A 20,740-nucleotide genomic window follows, 5' to 3' on the forward strand; every position below is an offset into this window, starting at 1 on the left:
CGTCTAGCTCAGCCCGTTCGGTAAAAATGCCGAACGGGCTCAGAAGGCGTTCCCAGGCACTCCGCTGCAGGCCCCAGGCGCCCCGTCGCTCGGAACGGCCTGGCCACTTTAGGTCCAGGTTCCCCGCTGCCCGACTCATCTTCGGCGGCCTCAGAAACGTTGCCGTTGTCGCGGGTCAGGCCCGGCGGACCCGGACCGGCACACCAACATCTCCCGCGGCCTCTGCAAGTTGTTACGGCACCGGGAACTCCCGGTGCCCAGCCGAGGCCGTGCAACAGGCAACAGCCTCCTCAGGGCTCAGCCAGCCAGAACTCACCCTCCCGTCTAGCTCAGCCCATTCGGTAAAAATGCCGAACGGGCTCAGAAGGCGTTCCCAGGCACTCTGCTGCAGGCCCCAGGCGCCCCGTCGCTCGGAACGGCCCGGCCACTTTAGGTCCAGGTTCCCCGCCGCCCGACTCATCTTCGGCGGCCTCAGAAACGTTGCCGCCGTCGCGGGTCAGGCCCGGCGGACCCGGACCGGCACACCAACATCTCCCGCGGCCTCTGCAAGTTGTTACGGCACCGGGAACTCCCGGTGCCCAGCCGAGGCCGTGCAACAGGCAACAGCCTCCTCAGGGCTCAGCCAGCCAGAACTCACCCTCCCGTCTAACTCAGCCACGGGCCACGGCCATCTTCTCCGGAGGGAGGTAAAAAAAAAAAATTCCCACGGCACACCAGGCAACAGCTCGCGGCACACTAGTGTGCCGCGGAACAGCGGTTGAAAAACACTGCAGTAGAGGTGACAAATAGATTTAAGGAATTAGATCTGATAAAGTGCCTGAAGAACTATGGATGGAGGTTCATAACATTGTACAAAAAGTAGCAACTAAAACCATCCCAAAGAAAAAGAAATGCAAGAAAGCAAAATGGCTGTCTGAGGAAGCTTTGCAAATAGCTGAGGACAGGAGGGAAGCGAAAGGCAAGGGAGAAAAAGAAAGATACACCCAACTGAATGCAGAATTCCAGAGAATAGCTAGAAAAGATAAGAATGCATTCTTAAATGAACAGTGCAAAGAAATAGAAGAAAACAATAGAATAGGGAGGACTAGAGATCTCTTCAAGAAAATTGGAGAGATGAAGGGAACGTTTCATGCAAAAATGGGCATGATAAAGGACCAAATTGGCAGGGACATAAAAGAGGCAGAAGAGATTAAGAAGAGGTGGAAAAATTACACAGAAGAACTATACAAGAACAAGCTTAACATCCCTGATAACCACGATGAGGTGATCACTGACCTCGAGCCAGACATCCTAGAATGTGAAGTGAAATGGGCCTTAGGAAAGCTGAGGAACAACAAAGCTAGTGGAGATGACAGTATTCCAGCTGAGCCATTCAAAATCTTAAAAGACGATGCAGTAAAAGTGCTACACTCAATTTGCCAGCAAATTTGGAAAACTCAACAGTGGCCACAGGATTGGAAAAGATCAGTTTACATTCCAATTCCAAAGAAAGGCAATGCCAAAGAATGTTCAAACTATCGCACCATTGCACCCATTTCACATGCTAGTAAAGTTATGCTTAAAATCCTACAAGCTAGACTCCAGCAGTATGTGGATTGAGAACTACCAGAAGTACAGGCAGGATTTTGAAGAGGCAGAGGAACTAGAGATCAAATTGCCAACATACGCTGGATCATGGAGAAAGCTAGGGAGTTCCAGAAAAACATCTACTTCTGCTTCATTGACTATGCTAAAGCATTTGATTGTGTGAATCACAACAAACTGTGGCAAGTTCTTAAAGAGATGGGAGTACCAGACCATCTTATTTGTCTCTTGAGAAACCTATATGCGGGTCAAGAAGCAACAGTGAGAACTGGACACAGAACCACTGATTGGTTCAAAATTGGGAAAGGAGTCCGGCAAGGCTGTATACTGTCACCCTGCCTGTAAGTTAAAGGCAGGGCTAGATGAATCAAAAGTTGGAATTAAAATTGCCGGGAGAAATATCAACAACCTAAGATATGCAGATGATACCACTCTAATGGCAGAAAGTGAAGATGAACTAAAGAGCCTCTTGTTACGAGTGAAGAAGGAGAGTGCAAAAGTTGGGTTGAAACTAAACATTAAGAAAACCAAGATCATGGCATCCGGCCCTTTCAATTCCTGGCAAATAGATGGGGAAGAAATGGAGGTAGTGACAGATTTTATTTTCCTCGGCTCCAAGATCACTGCAGACGGGGACTGCAGCCAAGAAATTAAAAGACACTTGCTCCTGTGGAGGAAAGCCATGGCAAATCTAGACAGCACACTAAAAAGCAGAGACATCACCCTGTCAACAAAAGTGCATATAGTCAAGGGTATGGTCTTCCCAATTGCAATGTATGGCTGTGAAAGTTGGACCATAAGAAAGACTGAGCACCAAAGAATTGAAGCCTTTGAACTATGGTGCTGGAGAAGACTCCTGCGAGTCCCTTGAACTGCAAGGCGATCAAACCGGTCAGTCCTAGAGGAGATCAACCCTGACTGCTCTTTAGAAGGCCAGATCCTGAAGTTGAAACTCAAATACTTTGGCCACCTAATGAAAAGGAAGGACTCACTGGAGAAGAGCCTAATGCTGGGAAAGGTTGAGGGCAAGAGAAGAAGGGGACGACAGAGAATTGAGGTGGCTGGATGGAGTCACTGAAGCAGTAGGCGTGAGTCTAAATGAACTCCAGAAGATGGTAGAGGACAGGAAGGCCTGGAGGAACATTGTCCATGGGGTCGCGATGGGTCAGACATGAATTTGCAGCTAACAACAACAAAGTATTTAAGTCTTTTTTCTCATACAAGCCCAACACTTTTAAATTTTTCATATCTTAAAAAAGGGGGAAAAAGAGAAAACATTTCTTTTATATAAATCATCCCAACATTTTTATATTTCTCATGTCAAAAGAAAAAACACAAAGGAAAAAAGAAAAAAAATACTATGTTACTTGAGGGGTTCTTCCCTCTTTAACAAATCTTCATTTATATCCAAAATCTCTTTCTTTAAATATATTCAAACAGATGTTTAATTATTAAATATTCCCTCTGATAAATCCCATCATCTAATTTCTTAATACTCACTTTAGCCTTTTCCCCCCTAACATCTTTCCTGATCAATATGCTTCACTAAATCAAAGAATCTTTCCATAATCTTAAAAGTGTTGTTGCAGGTACAAAAGGCAAAACAGGCAAGATGTTTTATAGGAAGGTTTTGTCCCTTTGTATTAATTGAGAATCTTTTCCTTCCTTTCTTTCTTTCTTGATTTTATGTATTATTTTTTTCTCTCAGGTTCTCGTAGTTCTCCTACAAGCCCAACACTTTTAAATTTTTCATATCTTAAAAAAGGAAAAAAAACAGAGAAAACATTTCTTTTATATAAATCATGCCAACATTTTTATATTTCTCATGTCAAAAGAAAAAACACAAAGGAAAAAAGAAAGAAAAAATACTATGTTACTTGAGGGGTTCATCCCTCTTTAACAAATCTTCATTTATATCAAAAATCTATTTCTTTAACCATATTCAAACACGTGTACCATGTCCCCAGTCCTAGGCCTTCAGCTGGGTTTTATAAAACTTTTTCGCTTTAGGCCTCTGCCACCATGTGCAAAAAAAAAAGATTCAATCAATCAATGAATTTCAACTTCTCACAGGAAAAAAAAAGATCTCGCAAAGTTGGAATTGATTGATTGAACTTTTTAGTCCCAACCAGTCTGCCATTACCACTGCAGCCATGCCCACCCAATGGGCCATGCCCACCCAATGGGCCACACCCACCCAATGGGCCACGCTCACCCAATGGGCCACGCCCACCTTGCACCCGACGATACATAAGTTGGTTTTGGGTTGTAGTTTGGGCACTCAGTCTCTAAAAGTTTTGCCATCACGTCTTAGAGTATAGGTTACCTTTTCCATGTCCAGTATTTTCTGTAAGATTTTTCCATCTGGGTTAAATCATACTTTCTTCTATTATTAAGTTCCATCTTGGAATCTCTCTCTTCTGTCTCATATTCAGTTATCTGTTTTTTTCTGCTCACTCTGTATTTTTATTTTCTGAGAATTTTGGTGTTGTAAAGTTAAATTGGAGATGTGTTCATTTATATTTTCAAAGCTATTTTAAATTTCCTTGTGGTTTGAGATCATTGTTGTTTGAATGAGTTGCAACATAGCATACATCTCCTCCTGGAAAGTGTTTGTTTTTTCTTGGTATATTCTTTCTGCAGATCTCTGGTTTTTCATGATAGCTAAAAATCAGGGTTTTCCTTTCTCTGCAGACAGCTTTAGAGTCACAGTTGAGTTAGTATTTGTAATCCAGAAAGGTCAATTCTTTTTATTTAGAGTTTATAATTCTCACTTTGTAGATAGCCCAGAATGTGTTCTTTCTTTTTTGTCACAACTGTTCTCTGTTATTAAGACATTGAAGGAAAAGGCCAGCGTATAGCACAATTCAATATGTGGCTAAAGGAGTGGTGTAAAGGGGAAGGCTTTGGATATATTAGTCACGATGTCTGTAGCTGGTCCAATGAAAAAAATGTACAAAAGAGATGGTTTGCATCCTTCAAAGAAAGGGACTGAGTTACTCGGCTATAAATTCACAGAATTTCTGGAGGAATATTTAAACTAAACAGTGGGGACAGTGAGTTAATTGATAGAGAACATCCCTGTCCCCGCCAATCTAAAAATTATAGGGCTATCAATGCATGTAACATAGATGTGTGTGTGGACAAGAATATCAACTTTGCTGTCAAGCAAAATCAAGCTTCTATTAGCAAGTGCCACACAAAGTGCACTAACCAAATAGGTGGTAAGACAATAGGGGAACTCAGGTACCACACAGGTTGTGTGGAAAGTAAATACAGGGTCGGACATAAAGGACTCAAATGTCTATACACCAATGCAGAGTATGAACAGCAAACAGGGTGAACTAGAAATTTAGGTTAATGAGGGCACATATGATATTGTTGCCATTACGGAAACATGGTGGGATGAAACCCACAAATGGAACACACAACTAGAGGGATTTAAATTATTTAAAATAAACAGACCAAATAAAAGAGGAGGTGGAGTTGCCCTGTATATAAGGAATAACTACATCTCTACAGAAATAGAGCACAACCATAATGAAAACTGTAAACTTGAATGCATTTGGGTCAAAATAAAAGGGGGGGGGAATGACATTGCCATAGGTGTATACTATAGGCCACCCAACGAAACAGAGGAAATAGATAAACGTTTTGCTAGTCAGCTAAGTAAGGTATGTAGGAAGCACATCACAATAGTAACAGGGGACTTTAACTACCCTGACATCAATCAGGGCTGTTTCCAGAGGAGGCAGAGGAGGAGAGGACCTGGAGCTTATGGGGCGAAGGAACTGGATGAGGCTGCCGGCAGGCCCAGAGGAAGAGAGAGAGGCTTTTGGAGGAGTTGGTGGTGGCGGCAGCAGCGTGCTCCAGGGGCGAAAAGAAGCAAGGCTTCTTTAAGGAAAGGGTGGAAGAGTCAGCATCAGAAAAAGGAAAGAAGGCGAGGTTGTCAGAATACAAGCTAACTTGAGGGCTAATCCACATGGAGCCCCATTTCCATCTGTCCTGTTTGCCATCGTTCACTCCCTAGAGACTAAAATGGACAATGTGAAATTTGAGCGGGCCCTGAACAAGGAGTATATATCGGAGGTGGTGACCCTTTGAGAGCTGTATGCAACGAAATTTCATTTTGATGTATGCCGATTGGTGTACTTTCAAAGTGACAATAAAGTTATCATCATCAACAACTGGGAGACAAACTCTGCACCAAGTGGAAGATCAAACAGATTCCTGACAAACCTAGCAGACATGTTTGTCACCCAAAAAGTAGAGAAGGGAACTAGGGGATTAGCCATTTTGTATCTAATTGTCACTAACAGAGATTTTATTTATTTTATTTTAATCCCATTTATATCCCGCCCTTCTCCGAAGACTCAGGGTGGCTTACAATCTAAAGCACAAATCAATGTGCTTAGCAATAGCCTTCATTCTATGTATATGCCTGCTTATTAGGGCTTTCGCCCCCCCCCCAAGTGGCATTATTACAAAGTCAGCTTATTGCCCCCAACAATCTGGTCCTCATTTTACCTACCTTGGAAGGATGGAAGGCTGAGTCAACCTTGAGCCTGGTGGGATGCGAACCTGCACTAATTGCAGGCAGCTGGTGTTACTTAAGGAGGCATTAGCCCACTGCTCCACCAAGGCTCATGTTGAAATGATGAAATGATAGAAGGTGTTGAAGCCACAGGAACCTTGGGAGGAAGTGATCATGCAATATTGGAATTCAACATCTATCAACTATCGTCTGGTCTCCAACCTTCGCTTTTTGGCGAAGGTTGTTGAGAGTGTGGTAGCACATCAGCTCCCTCTGTTCCTGGACAAAACCGATTATCTTGACCCATGCCAATTGGGCTTCAGGCCCGGGTACAGCACGGAGATGACATTGGTTGTGCTGGTAAATGATCTCTGGCGGGCCCGGGACAGGGATTGTTCCTCTGTCCTAGTCCTATTAGACCTCTCAGCGGCTTTTATTTTATTTTTTATTTTAATTGGATTTATATACCACCCTTTCCCGAAGGACTCAGGGCGGTTTACAGGGAATTAAAACAAGAAATACAAAATTAAAAATAATTAAAAGATTATAACAGTCCCTGAAAGAGTAAAAACCCCAATTAAAATTAAAATTAAAATTAAAATTCTCAGCCTGGGCCAGAGAGCTTGAAGAGCCAGGTCTTCAGGTCCCGGCGGAATGAACGGAGGTCGGGGGCAGTCCTCAGCTCCACGGGCAGCTGGTTCCAGAGGGCAGGCACACCCACTGAGAAGGCCCTCCCCCTGGGTGTTACCCGCCAGCAATCTTTTACCGGCGGCACCCTGAGAAGACCCTCCCTGTGGGAGCGCACTGGACGAAGGGAACTTGATGCTGGCAGCAGGTGTTCCCTCAGATATCCCGGACCCAAGCCATTTAGGGCTTTATAGGTCATTACCAGCACCTTGAATCTCACCCGGAGGGCAACCGGAAGCCAATGCAGCTCGCGGAGTAGAGGTGTTACATGGGAGTATCGGGAAACCCCCATCACAACTCGACCATGGTAACTTGCTGCGACGACTCAGGGGACTGGGAGTGGGGGGCACTGTTTTACAGTGGTTCTCCTCCTACCTCCTGGGCCATTCGCAGTTGGTGTTGACAAGAGGGCAGAGATCCGCCCCGAGGCCTCTCGTTTGTGGAGTTCCTCAGGGGGCGGTTCTCTCTCCCCTTCTGTTCAACATCTATATGAAGCTGCTGGGTGAGATCATTTGTGGTTTTGGGGTGGGGTATCATCAGTATGCTGATGATACCCAGCTTTTCTTTCCACCCCGAATCAACCCAGTGATGCTCTCATTGTGATGTCCCATTGCCTGGAGGAGGTTCAGGTTTGGATGGGAAGAAACAGGCTTCGACTCAATCCTGCCAAGACTGAGTGGCTGTACATACCGGCATCTCGGGTGAATCATTTTTGTCCATCATTAACGATGGGGGATGAGGTGTTGCCACCCATTGATAGGGCTCGTAACTTGGGCGTTCTCCTGGATTCACGGCTCAGTTTGGAAGATCATATAAGAGCTGTGATCAGGGGGGCTTTTGCCCAAATTCACCTGGTGCACCAGTTGCAACCCTATTTGGACTGAGATGCCCTACGCACACTTATTTATTTATTTATTTATTTATTTATTTATTTATTTATTCGGTTTATATACCGCCCTATTCCCAAAGGACTCAGGGTGTTTTACAAGGCAAAATTTAAAAACAATCCAATATAAAATTAAAATAAATTAAGTCTAGCCACAAAATTAAATCGCAATTTAAAAACATTAAACCCCTCAGTCCAGAGCAGATAGCTCAAAGAGCCAGGTTTTTAGGTCCCGGTGAAATGAACGAAGGTCGGGGGCAGTCCGGAGTTCCGTTGGCAGTTGATTTCATAGGGCAGGCGCGCCCACAGAGAACGCCCTCCCCCTGTGGATCGCCCGTCGGCAATCCTTGACCGGCGGTACCCTGAGGAGGCCCTCCCTGTGGGAGCACACAGGACGATGGGAAATTGACACTGGCAGCAGGTGCTCCCTTAGATAATCTGGGCCCATGCCATTTAGGGCTTTATAGGTCATCACCAGTACCTTGAATCTCACCCAGAGGGCAACTGGAAACCAATGCAGCTCGCGGAGAAGAGGTGTTACATGGGAGTATCGGGAGACTCCCATCACAACTCGCGCGGCTGCATTCTGCACCAGCTGAAGCCTCCGAATGGTCCTCAGGGGCAGCCCCATGTAGAGAGCATTGCAGTAGTCTAGCCGGGAGGTCACAACCGCATGGGTGACTGTGCGTAGGGCATCTCGGTCCAGATAGGGCCGTAACTGGTGCACCAGGCGAACCTGGGCAAAAGCCCCCCTGGCCACGGCTCCTATATGATCTTCCAAACTGAGCCGTGAATCCAGGAGGACACCCAAGTTGCGGGCCCTATCAACGGGGGGTAACACCTCACCCCCCATAGTTAACGATGGAAAAGATTGGTTAGTCTGAGATGCCGGTATGCGCAGCCACTCAGTCTTGGCAGGATTGAGATGAAGCCTGTTTCTCCCCATCCAAACCCGGACCGCTTCCAGGCAACAGGACATCACGTCGAGGGCATCACTGGGTTGGTTCGGGGTGGAAAGAAAAAGCTGGGTATCATCAGCATACTGATGATACCCCACCCCGAAACCACAAATGAGCTCACCCAGCGCCTTCATATAGATGTTGAACAAGAGGGGAGAGAGGACCAACCCCTGAGGAACTCCACAAACGAGAGGCCTCGGGGCGGACCTCTGCCCTCCCGTCAACACCGACTGTGAGCAGCCCAGGAGGTAGGAGGAGAACCACTGTAAAACAGTGCCCCCCTCCCAACCCCCTGAGACGCCGCAGTAGGATACCATGGTCGATGATATCAAAATCTGCTGAGAGGTCTAATAGGACTAGGACAGAGGAACAACTCCTGTCCCGAGCCCGGCAGAGATCATTCACCAGCGCAACCAATGCCATCTCCGTGCTGTACCCGGTCCTGAAGCCCGATTGGTATGGGTCCAGATAATCAGTTTCCTCCAGGAACAGAGGGAGCTGAAGTGCCACCACGCTCTCAACCACCGCAAGAAAGCGAAGGTTGGAGACCGGACGATAGTTGTTCAAAATAGCTGGGTCCAGGGCAGGCTTCTTGAGGAGGGGCCTCACCGCCGCCTCCTTCAAGGTGGCAGGGAAGGCACCCTGCCTCAAGGAAGCAGTTATTACTGCCTGGAACCAGCCTCGTGTCTCCTCCCGGGCTGCATATACCAGCCAGGAGGGGCACGGGTCCAATAAACACGTGGCGGAACTCAGTCTCCTCATAATCCTGTCCACCTCATCTGGGGTCACATGATCAAATTCACTCCAGGTAACATTCTCTAGACCGCTTGATTCCTCCCTGTCAGTCTCTGCCCAGTCAGAATCCAAACCGGCTTGAATCTGAGCGATTTTGTCCGTCAGATGATAGCTAAACTCCTCGGCTCGCCCCTGCAAGGGCTCCTTCTTCACCTCCTGATTAAGGAGGGAGTGAGTCACCCTAAACAGGGCGGCCGGGCAATTATCTGCGGATGCGATGAGGGCAGCGAAGTAATTAGACTTCGCTGTCCTCATTGCAGCGAGATAAGACCTTGTAAAGGTTCTTAACCACAACCGGTCAGACTCAGACCGGCTGGATCTCCAACAGCTCTCTGTCGTACTCTGATTGAGGTTGTGGATAGTTGGTTAAAGCCAATGTGGCAAGTGGAGCTTGCAGATCACGCCTGGGACCACGACCACAACCTTGTCGTCCACCTCTACCTCTGCCTCCTCTGGAATCTGTTCCTCTGGGCTGGTACGTAGCGGGCACTGGAAACCGTTGGAGACAATCCCGGGTGGCATGTCCCACACAATTGCAGATGTAACATTTTGGCATCCTTGGAATGTAGGCACTTCCACGGAAGGGACGCCTTGCTGGAGCTGTTGATGGAGGTGGTCTTCTTAAATGTGGCGTGGCTTGCATAAGTGCCTCTTCTTCGGTTAAAATTCTGCATACATGATCCACTGTGTGTTGAGCAATGGGCACTTGATTAATCTTGGTCCCTTCCAACTTTATTATTATTATTATTATTATTATTATTATTATTATTATTATTATTATTATTATTATTATTATTATGGTCAACAAAACCAAGTTATCTTTTCCTGGGTTTTGCCAAGCCCTGTAATAAAGCAACTGCGGTTGTATATTTTCATCCACCACTAGATGTCAGCACCAGTCAATAATAGACAATTGTTTACTTCTGTTTTCATGATTTAAAAGGAAAATCTTAACAGATTCCACCAATTTCAAACTTATCCAAATTAAATCTTATATTCATTTCATTTCAGTATATTTCTCTTCCGCCACTTCCATCTGTAGGAGTGTGGGGCAAAGATCCCCACCCTTCTCACTTTTGGAGGCTTTTTGCTTCTTGGGGTTTTTCTTTTTTCTTTTCCCCAGGAAATCAGTTTTCAAGTAGAAGAGAGAAAATCACTGTTCTTACCCAGTTCCAAACACGTTGTTTACAGTCAGCTTAAAGTAGTGCTTGTAATTAAGGTAGCCTTTCTCCTGCTGGTTTCTGGAGGGCTTTTCCCAGACCGATTGGATTGACCATCATCTCTCCGCAATTGGCAGGACTTACTTCCTTCTTTGTTGCCTCTATGGGGCAACTTCAGGCCCATTTAGGGTCCCCTAGCAGGCAGAAATCGGCTGTAGGGTGTAGAGCGCCACAATCCCTCAGCTGCTGTGCTACTGTGCAAAACCCTTGCTGCTTTATTTTAAATAATGTATTGCCATATACAGCTTTAAGTCAACTGTGGAAGATCTAATGTTACAAGGCCTCTCAATATTAACAATTCTCTATTAAATTTGAAATAGAATTTTATCCTTTGAGTTCAACAACTCATGAGACAGGGACTTTCCAGTTATTTCCACTGCACAAATACATATTAGAGAAAAGGTTAGTTTCTCCAAGTGCAACTAGTGAATTTATGAATGAACTAGAGTTTAAATTCATATCTAGATTGCATATTACTAGCATACATTTCTTCCAGAATGTTTATAATATATGGTTCCTTTATCTGTTATACAGAGGCATTATAAGAACAAAATCAAAGCAGCAGATATATTGCAGTTTAAATGAGGATAAGGTTATCTGTGGTTTAACAGATATTTGTGTCATTACAGCTGTAAATTGTAATACTGTATTAATGTTCTGTAGATATAAGAGCATGCCAATAGTAAGTACAATGGTTTTGAAATTCTTGGGACTTTTTCTTCCTTTTTTTGACCCACCATTTGTGTGTGCTATTATAAGCAGCATTATGCAAAGCACAGAAAGGGAATAAGAAATTCCCTGAGCCTTGGTGGAGCAGTGGGCTAATGCCTCCTTAAGTAACACCAGCTGCCTGCAATTAGTGCAGGTTCGCATCCCACCAGGCTCAAGGTTGACTCAGCCTTCCATCCTTCCGAGGTAGGTAAAATGAGGACCCAGATTGTTGGGGGCGATTAAGCTGACTTTGTAATAATGCCGCTTGGGGGGTGTATGAAAGCCCTAATAAGCAGGCATATACATAGAATGAAGGCTACTGCTAAGCTTGTAAGCCGCCCTGAGTCTTCGGAGAAGGGCGGGATATAAATGAAATTAAAATAATAAAAATAATAATAAATAATAAGCCAAATGAAGGGAAGAGATAAGAATGGGGAATGTAGGTAAATCTAGTTTATACCAACACCATACATTATACAGTACTCTTCCATACATTTCTGTCTTTAGAAACCATTGTTACTTGCACTACAGCCATACATACATTGCATTTTGTTCTTTAATTTCCCACATCTGTCTTTTTGAGGACCTTATCATCTCTATCCAACTACAATTTTTGTCTTTTTATTCTTGACCCCTTTACTCTTCCTTTCTATATTTTTCTTTTTGCAATTCAAACTAATTCATTCTTTCTGTATGGCCCAATTGCCTCAATATACTATTTTCATGTTTTTATATGTATTATATGAAAGTACTTTTGACTCAGTTTTCTTTTGTATGTACTTTTGTATTCAATCCATGTTCATCAATCACAAATTCATTCTTGATACTATTGCTATATTACTATACAAACATTTTTCAGACTTTATTCAAGCTGCATTTTATTTATTTATTTTATTTCTTTAGCCACCATTTCAAATATTTCATTCTGGGCAGCTAACAAGGAATTAAAAACAAGGTAAATGACATCATATGGTAGTAAAACAATAAATAGCAAATATAACAGCTGAGATAAAACCAACTGACACAATCAGCATAACCACAAATGAGCTCAGCCGTGCACCTAGGGTTCCAGGCTCCATAACAGAACCAGAACTTGAAAGCATTATGAAAAACCAGTAAAATCAGGAAGCGCCTAATTTCTGGGGTAAGTGATGTCCCAGAAGGCATGTACTGTAATGTATTACTTGAACTGCTTTCACGTGTCTTTTGAATGCTGCTTAAGGTTGCTCAATTGAGGTCTCTGTGTAACGGTCGCTTGCTAGCCAGACATGCAGTCTCCAAGAAGATCATTGGATGATTTGGGGCAGGAATGGGTTCCTTTAAACCTATTGGCCACCACCTAGTGGCCAACTTTATAAGTAGCTGCACAGAAGCCTGTGTTTCAGTTCTGTTCCTTTTTGCCTCAATAAAGCAATGTTCCTGTTTGCAACCTCTTCTCTCGCTTCCTGCCTCCAAAGAACTCACTACACAACACTGGCGACAAGGATGGGATCCTGCTTCTTTGGAAGAGCTGACAGTCACTAGGGGATGAGGCCAGCAAAGCACCTGGCAGGGAATGTGTTCCCCCCCCTCCGGTCAGCCTAGTAAGCCACGCTAGTGACCACCCGCCCTGCGGACCAGTCCCAGGGCCTACAAAGAAGCAGGATGAGGCAACGTGAGACCCGAGCCATGAAGACTTCCCTAAGATGGCGAAAGTTGGAAAGCTTGAGGAATTTGATGTTACTCACCCAGAGAGATGGTCATCCTACAACTCAAGAGTAGAAAACTACCTCCGCACCAACCAAGTCACCGAAGATGGCCTGAAGGCCGCAACACTCCTCTGTGTCTGCAGGTCTGCAACCTTTGACATTGCGGAGAACTTAGTTGCACCAGCGCAGCTGGAGTCCGTTACTTATGTGGATCTGAAGAAACGGCTCTGCGACCATTTCCAGCCCAAGCTGTTGGTAATTGCGTGAAGGCATGCCTTCAAACAACGAGTTCAACAACCTGGAGAGATGGCCACCCAATTCATTGCAGCATTGAGACTAGTTTTGCGCCTGTGCCAATTTTTAGACTTGGAAGAAAGGCTTCGAGACCAACCCGTCTGTGGACTATGGAGCAGAGAGTTGCAACAGAAACTTTTTGCTAAAGAGACTCTCTCGCTCCAGGAAGCCTTAAAAGAAGTCATGGTGGATGAAGCCGCCACCGGAGCCGTGAAGGCCTTGCGGCCCGCCAAAAGCACTCCTCCCGAGGAAGCCATCCACCACGAAGATACCGAACTTCCTGAAAACGTCGACTTCGACCAAGAAGTTGACAAGATCCAACTGCACCATGACAAGGGACTGAAGCCTTCTTACAAGGTAGTTCCTTTCCCTCGATGTTTGGGCTGTGGTGGCCACCACCAATGGACAGACTGCCGGTTCCGGACAGCCATGTGTTGGGTCTGTGGGAAGACCGGCCACATGGCATCAGTCTGCAGAGGTTGCCAGAAGGACCACCAATTGGACGATCCGATCAGGAGAGGTACCGGGCCCCCAGGGCAGCATAGTGTAAGGTTTTGCTCCAGTTTTCGGAACATTTGCTGCATGGGAGCCCTTAAGCCCTTAAGCCCAAACCTTGGCTTCAGGTCGAGCTGCAAGGTGTCACTTGCAAGATGGAACTGGACACTGGTTCAGCTGTATCCATCATTTCCCTGGAGACCTTCCGGTTTGTGTGCAACTTCAGCAAGAGGTGGGCCAAGCTTAGGCCATCTGACATCATCCTGACTGACTTCCAGAATTTCCGAGTAGCTGTCAAAGACGAGGCCACATTGGCCGTCAAATTCAAGGGGTTTTCGGGGCCCCTAGATGTAATCGTGATGGAGGGTCAGAGAACGAGCTTAATAGGGCTTGATTGGTTTGATGCTCTGGGCATTCAAATAACCAGGATCCACTGGACACAAGCAGAAACCTTGGCGTCAGTATGCGAGGAGTTCGCAGACGTTTTTGACACAAGCCTGGGAGAGTACAAGGGCCCTCCAATAGCCTTTAAACTTGATCCTGCCGTAACGGCTATTAGGATCAAGCCCCGTAGAGTGCCATTTGTGCTGAAACATAAAATTGATGCAGAGCTGGACAAGCTAGTCAGCCAGGGGGTACTGCAGCCCATAGATGGGGGTGAATGGGAAACCCCAATTGTAATACCACTTAAGGCCAACGGGGAGGTCAGAATTTGCACTGATTACAAGTGCACCATAAATAGGGCACTTAAGCAGCCTGCATACCCAGTGCCAGTCGTTAGCCACATTTTGGCATTGCTGCAAGGAGGTACCGTGTTCACTAAATTAGATTTGGCACAGGCCTATCAGCAGTTACCTGTGGACAAGGCCACAGCAGCTGCACAAACTATTGTAACACACAGGGGTGCTTTTAAAGTTAAATGCCTTCAATTTGGGGCTAGTGTGGCCCCAGGAATTTTCCAAGGTGTCATGGAGGATACGCTGAAGGGCATTCCAGGGGTTTTCCCCTACTTCAATGATGTGCTCATTGCCGGTGAGTCCACTGATGTGCTTGCAAGGAGGCTCAAGGTCGTCCTTCAATGGTTCCACGAAGTGGGCCTTAAATTGAAAAGAAATAAGTGTAAGATTGGGGTCTCTTCTACTGAGTTCCTGGGATTCCATATTGATGCTGAAGGCATCCACCCTTCCGAATCCAAGCTGAAGGCCATTCAGCTGACACCTAGCCCCAGGTCAAAAGGAGAGCTTCAGGCATTCCTGGGTTTCCTTAATTTTTACCATGCATTCCTTCCTAACAAGGCCGCAGTGGCAGAGCCGTTACACTGGCTCTTAGACAAAAATACCCCATGAAAGTGGACCAAGGTTCACGAAAACAGCTTTCAGGCAGTAAAATCACTACTGTCCTCCAATTCAGTGCTTACGCACTTTAAAGAATCATTGCCTGTGTGCATTGCGTGTGACACATCCCCTTATGGGGTGGGGGCTGTTTTAAGCCATTTGGCAAGTGATGGGACTCAAGTCCCAATTGCCTACTATTCAAGGACATTGTCCTCAGCTGAGCGCAATTGCGCTCAAATTGACAAAGAGGCCTTGGCCATTGTGGCTGGGGTGAAGAAATTCCATGATTACTTGTATGGCAGGGAATTCACGGTCTTCACTGACCATAAGCCACTGTTGGGGTTATTTACTACAGATAGGCAGACGCCTCAAATACTGTCCCCTATGATGTTAAGATGGTCCATTTTTATGTCAGCCTACAGTTACAGGCTGATTCACAAACCCGGCAAAGACATGGGTCATGCAGACAGCCTTAGCAGGTTGCCATTGCCACAGGTAGAGGGAGAGCCGGCTCCAGCAGCTCACATTTTGTCAATTCAGGATTTACCTGAATTTCCCCTCCATGCGGGGGATGTGGCTGCAGACAAGGTTTTAAGCAGAGTCTTGTCATGGATTCACACAGAGTGGCTTGAAAACAGCCCTGGACCAGAGTTCCAGAGTTACTTCACACGTAGACACGAGCTTTCAGCTCAAAAGGGTTGCTTCTTATGGGGAAGCAGGGTTATTGTCCCCAGTTCATTAAGGAACCCTGTGCTTCAGTCTCTGCATGAGGGATATCCGTCATAATCCGGATGAAGGCATTGAAACGAAGCTACCTATGGTGGGCAGGGTTAGATAAGGCTATCGAGGCCCAAGTACATGGGTGTTACACGTCTCAACAGTCCAGGCTAGAAATGCTACATGCTCCTGTCCACAGATGGGAGGAAACTCATACACCGTGGTCAAGAATTCACATTGATTCCACTGGGCCCTTTCAGGGACAGCTATTTTTCATAGTGGTTAACAGCCACTCTAAATGGTTGGAAGTAATTCCTATTGCAACTATGACTACTGCTAGGCCCATCCAGGTGCTTAGAAAGCTTTTTATTTTTATTTTATATTTTTAATCCCATTTATATCCCGCCCTTCTCCGAAGACTCAGGGCGGCTTACAATCTAAGCACAAATCAAATGTGCTTAGCAATAGCCTTCATTCTATGTATATGCCTGCTTATTAGGGCTTTCGCCCCCCCAAGCGGCATTATTACAAAGTCAGCTTATTGCCCCCAACAATCTGGGTCCTCATTTTACCTACCTCTGAAGGATGTAAGGCTGAGTCAACCTTGAGCCTGGTGGGATGCGAACCTGCACTAATTGCAGGCAGCTGGTGTTACTTAAGGAGGCATTAGCCCACTGCTCCACCAAGGCTTTACCACACACGGGCTGCTGGACGTCGTAGTCTCAGACAACAGGGCCCAGTTCACAGCGGCAGAGTTTCAAGCCTTCTTGAGGACTAACCTCATAAGGCATGCTAAATCGGCTCCCTTTCACCCCTCGATTAACAGGCAGGCTGAATGTATGGTGTGCACTACAAAGGAGTCACTCAAGCACATAGTGACTGGAGATTGGCACCATAGGCTGCTTGATTTCTTGCTTTACCAGCATACTACACCTTGTACAGCAATGGGCAAGAGCCCAGTGGAGCTTCGCTGGGGAAGAAGGCTCATCACAAAACTGGACAGGTTGCATCCTGACTGGGTGGCAGCAGACATGTCTCGCCCAAAGGCTTCAAGGGGGTTGCAAGTGGGTGATGGGTTGTGGGCCTGAAACTATGTGGGTGAAACTTGTGGGTGCCTGGAAAAATTGTCAAAATCTCAGGCCCTCTTTCATATGAGGTGGCTCTGGATGGGGGACGAGTCGTTCACTGCCATATTGATCAGCTGTGGAAGTGTTTTGCAGAACAGCCACAAAGTGAGGACCTCACAACGGGTCCACTGCTAGAGCCGGAATCCGGAAACCTAACAGAGCAGTTCACATGCTCTGAGGACTCTTGCAGTCAGTACAACAGGGAGGTGGTCATAGAAGGACACAGTCCAGGAGTGCAACATGGGTCCCCTGATGGGGAAAGTCAACCCGAACAAGACAGTTGCTGTGCTAAGTCTGCTTCTTCATTGGACTTTGGTCTGGACCGACCTGGAATGGCCAGCCAAAGGGACTGGAGTCAATCCGGCTCGCAAACTCATGAATCCTGGTCTACCCAGCCTGTTGGGCAAGCTGGTGGACCGGGAGTTGCCTGGATCCCCCAGGCGGTCTGCAAGGTCACGCAGACCACCACCATATTTGCAAGACTTTATTCTCAAATAACATTAAGATTGTGTGTACATTTTAGGGGGGAGGGGTGTAATGTATTCGGATTTTACTTCAACTGCTTTAACGTGTCTTTTGAATGCTGCTTAAGGTTGCTCAATTGAGGTGTCTGTGTAACGGTTGCTGACTAGCGAGACGTGCAGTCTCCAAGAAGATCATTGGATGATTTGGGGCAGGATGGCCAACCATATAAGTAGCTGCGCAGAAGCCTCTGTTTCAGTTCTGTTCCTGTTTGTCTCAATAAAGCAACATTCCTGTTTGCAACCTCTCGTCTCGCTTCCTGCCTCCAAAGAACTCACTACACAACATGTACCATGTGTCATGGTTCTGATGAATAAGACAAATCAAACAAATTGCAGGCATATTATTTATCTAAAAAGTCTTAGTAATGAAACAAAACATCGGCACTCATGGAGGGATGCCAGAATCTGAAATCTCCTCCCCCCAAACCCATCGTAACACACACACAATCCCCGCCCTTATCTACACGTCATAAATCACATTATCCAATTAGTTTTACATATGAGGTCTCTCCTCCCATTCTGTATGCGGGCTTTCTAATTTTCTCAAAATAGTCATTAGAAAATTCCCTCCCTTCAAGATTCAAAGTGAAGCAGTTTAAACAAAAGGCTGTCTCTTATATTGTCAGTGCAAAAACATGTCAATGTTTGCAGCATTGACATCTGGTCCCCCTTACAAAAAGAACAGATCCCGTAATGTAAACAACCACAAGTTAGGAGCTGACTTTTGGTTTGTTGGGGTGTTTCTCATAAAACTTTTTGATAAGTCTGTCAGCTTTCACATCACTAGATTTCACCCAAATGGCTTCAGACAATGGGTATCCCTTCCATTGTACTAGGTACTGCAATTTTCTCTTAAAGATTCTAGAGTCAAGGATACGTTTCACTTCATAATGGGTCTGATCCACTACTATGAGGGGTCCAGGTGGTTTCTTAGGGGGAGGTCTTAAAGTGGAGGCTCGAAAAGGTTTCAGTAAACTGCAATGGAACACCGGGTGAATTTCTCCCAAAAGTCTGGGGAGTTTCAATTTTACTGTGACTGGGTTGATGATTTTCACAATGGGGGAAAGGCCCCAAGAATTTTGGTCCCAATTTCTTGCTGGGTAATTTGAGACGTAAATATTTAGTTGACAGATAAACCTTTCCCCCCACTTGGAATGTTCTTTGGGGAGCCCTCTTTTTATCAGCCTGTTTTTATAAGTCTCAGAAGTCTTCTTTAAAGCCGTTTTCATGTTTCTCCAAACCTGTTCCTACCCCCTTACCCACTGATCAAGTGTCTGGGAAGTAGAGGGCACCTGAGGATAGTCAGGCATCAGGCTGAACTCCTTTCCTGTGGCTACTCTGAAAGGTGTGTAGCCAGTGCTGCTGTGAACAGAATTATTGTAGGCCACATCAGAGAAAGGGAGAAGGTCAGTCCAGTTTGTCTGTTGGTAAGAAACATAGCATCTGAGGTATTGCTCCACCATTTTGTTAGCGGATTCTGCAGCCCCATTGGTAGCTGGATGAAAAGCAGATGATAAGCCTTGAGATGATCCAATTAATTTAAGGAAACTCCTCCAAAATTTCGCTGTGAACTGCACTCCTCTATCTGAAATTATTCGCTTAGGGGCACCATGCAATCGGTAGATATGTTTCAGGAACAATTTAGTCAGTCGTTGTGCAGATGGGAGTCCTCTACAGGTGATAAAATGAGCCTGCTCCGAAAACAGATCTATCACAGTCCATATGACAGTATTTCCTCTACTGTTGGGTAGGTCTACAATAAAGTCCATAGCTATTTCTTCCCATGGTTGAGAAGGGTCTGCTACTGACTGCAGTAGCCCAGGGGTTTTCTCTGGAATTCTTTTCATGGTGGCACATACAGTACAACTCTTGAAATAGTTTTCCACATCTCGTTTTAGTCCCAGCCACCAAAACTGCCGGTGGATGAGATGTAGAGTTTTTAAATATCTGAAGTGTCCAGCCTGTTTTACATCATGGCTGTGTCTAAGAGCATTGAGATGAAGGGTTTTAGGTAGATACAATTTTTCCCCCATGTATGCCAAACCACCCCTGCATGTTAGGGAGGTTTGATTATCTTTGAACCATTGATCAGGTAGGAGCTCTCGTTTTATCTTCTTCACTCCGGGGTCATCAGGATTAGGGGTTCTGTGAGGTGTGAGTTATGCTGCAGGTTGTGAACTGGGGATAATTGCCTCATAGACCTCTTCGCATTCACTTTTGTACTGTGGCAGTCGGGATAGCGCATCAGCTAGGAAGTCTTTCCTTCCTGGTATGTACTTTAAAGTAAAGTTAAAACAGTTAAAGTACTGTGCCCATCACACTTGCTTTGGGGACAATTTGTGGGGAGTTTTTAGTGCCTTTAAATTTTTGTGATCTGTCCATACTTCAAAAGGCACCTTTGCTCCCTTCTAAATAGTGTCGCCAGGTTAATAGCCCCCACCTAATTGCAAAGGCCTCCTTCTCCCAGACTGTCCATCTCCTCTCGCCCTTTGTGAATTTCTTAGAGGTGTAGGCACAAGGTTGTAGGACTCCACTTTTATTTTTTTGTAGTAACACAGCTCCAACTGCCATGTCGCTGGCATCTGCTTGAATTACAAAGGGCTCCCCGGGGCAGGGGTGCTTTAGGACCGGTTCAGCCACAAATAGTCTTTTTAAATTCTCAAAAGCTTTTTGACAACTCATAGTCCATGCTAGTGGTTGGCCAGGTTGCAGTTTTCCCCCTCCCTTGTAAGGAGTAGAGCAATCTCGGCAAAAGAGGGAATGAATTGACGGTAGAAATTGGCAAACCCTAGGAAGCTTTGGAGCTGCTTGCAAGTCTTTGGGGTCTGCCATTCAATTATAGTTGATGCCCTCGTCAGAAATTCTATAGCCAAGATAATCTAATCAGGTTTGGTGAAATTCACATTTTGACAATTTGACATAAAGTTTGGCATTCAATAGTTTCTTTAACACTTCTCTGACCAGTCTTATGTGATCAGTCATATTCGTACTGTATATCAGAATGTCATCAACATACACCAGAACCCCTTCATATAAATGTTCATGTAGGAAAAAAAGGGAGAGTAAGTGACCTTGAATGACAGCTGCTGAACTCACTGATAAGAAAGAGTCTGTTTTTTTTTTAGTTTGCGGAATGGTGGATTGTTTTTTACTTTGATTTTTTTTCTTTTGGACTAAAGCACAGA

This window comes from Vipera berus, assembly GCF_964194415.1.
Source record: "Vipera berus genome assembly, chromosome: 4".
Lineage (NCBI taxonomy): Eukaryota > Metazoa > Chordata > Lepidosauria > Squamata > Viperidae > Vipera > Vipera berus.